We start from the raw sequence: 1,697 nt of genomic DNA on the forward strand, positions 1-1,697 counted from the left end.
AGGAAGGAAGGAAGGAAGGAAGGGAGGGAGGGAGGGAGGGAGGGAGGGAGGGAGGGAGGAAGGAAGAAAGAAAAGAAAGAAAGAAAGAAAGAAAGAAAGAAAGAAGAAAGAAAGAAAGAAAGAAAGAAAGAAAGAAAGAAAGAAAGAAAGAAAGAAAGAAAAAGAGAAAGAAAGATAACTAAGACTATATATATGAAGGACACAGCTTTGCAAGCTCTTTTTCTGTTTTAGGCTGAAGTAGAGCTATTCTTTTCATCCTAAATTCTTACTACAAGTTGTTTTGTTTTTCATTCCGTCAGGTAAAACTGCCTCCCTCTGACCCCTTTCAAGCAGCCCCAGAAAAAACGCAGTGATTTCCTTCTCTTATTCTTTGCATTTTCAGCCTCATTGAATAGTCAGATATAATTTAGTCAGTATGACATAAAACTAGGTTTTGGAAAGCTTGGCTGTATAATCAATAGGTAAATTTAATTTTACTATTTTTTTCCTTCTTTATTAAACTTTATTTGATATGCTCAATTGGCCTGCTTAACTTTTTCATAGTGGTGATCCTTATTAAAATTGCCTTCAAGGGGCCAGATTCCTAATTGAAAAAATATAATTGACAAAATAACAATTCTAAGGATGGTTCAACATCCGCAAATCAATCAACGTGATACAATACATTAACAAAAGAAAGAAAAAGAATCATATGATCCTCTCAATAGATGCAGAAAAAGCATTTAACAAAATACAGCATCCTTTCTTGATCAAAACTCTTCAGAGTATAGGGATAGAGGGTACATACCTCAATATCATAAAAGCCATCTATGAAAAACCTACAGCGAATATCATTCTCAATGGGGAAAAGCTGAGAGCTTTCCCCCTAAGGTCAGGAACGCGGCAGGGATGTCCACTGTCACCACTGCTATTCAACATAGTATTAGAAGTCCTAGCCACAGCAATCAGACAACAAAAAGAAATAAAGGGCATCCAAATCGGCAAGGAGGAAGTCAAACTCTCACTCTTTGCAGATGATATGATACTGTATGTGGAAAACCCAAAAGACTCCACCCCAAAACTGCTAGAACTCATACAGGAATTCAGTAAGGTAGCAGGCTATAAAATCAATGCACAGAAATCAGTGGCATTCCTATACACCACCACCAAGACAGAAGAGAGACAAATCAAGGAGTCGATCCCATTTACAATTGCACCCAAAACCATTAGATACCTAGGAATAAATCTAACCAAAGAGGCAAAGGATCTGTACTCAGAAAACTATAAAATACTCATGAAAGAAATTGAAGAAGACACAAAGAAATGGAAAAACGTTCCATGCTCATGGATTGGGAGAATCAACATTGTGAAGATGTCAATGCTACCTAGAGCAATCTACACATTCAATGCAATCCCCATCAAAATACCATCCACTTTTTTCAAAGAAATGGAACAAATAATCCTAAAATTTGTATGGAACCAGAAGAGACCCCGAATAGCCAGAGGAATATTGAAAAAGAAAAGCAAAGCTGGCGGCATCACAATTCCGGACTTCCAGCTCTATTACAAAGCTGTCATCATCAAGACAGTATGGTACTGGCACAAAAACAGACGCATAGATCAATGGAACAGAATCGAGAGCCCAGAAATGGACCCTCAACTCTATGGTCAACTTATCTTTGACAAAGCAGGAAAGAATGTCCAATGGCAAAAAGACA

This window comes from Callorhinus ursinus, unplaced genomic scaffold (assembly GCF_003265705.2).
Source record: "Callorhinus ursinus isolate GAN/ISIS: 27379988/994484 unplaced genomic scaffold, GSC_fseal_2.0 scaffold2, whole genome shotgun sequence".
Lineage (NCBI taxonomy): Eukaryota > Metazoa > Chordata > Mammalia > Carnivora > Otariidae > Callorhinus > Callorhinus ursinus.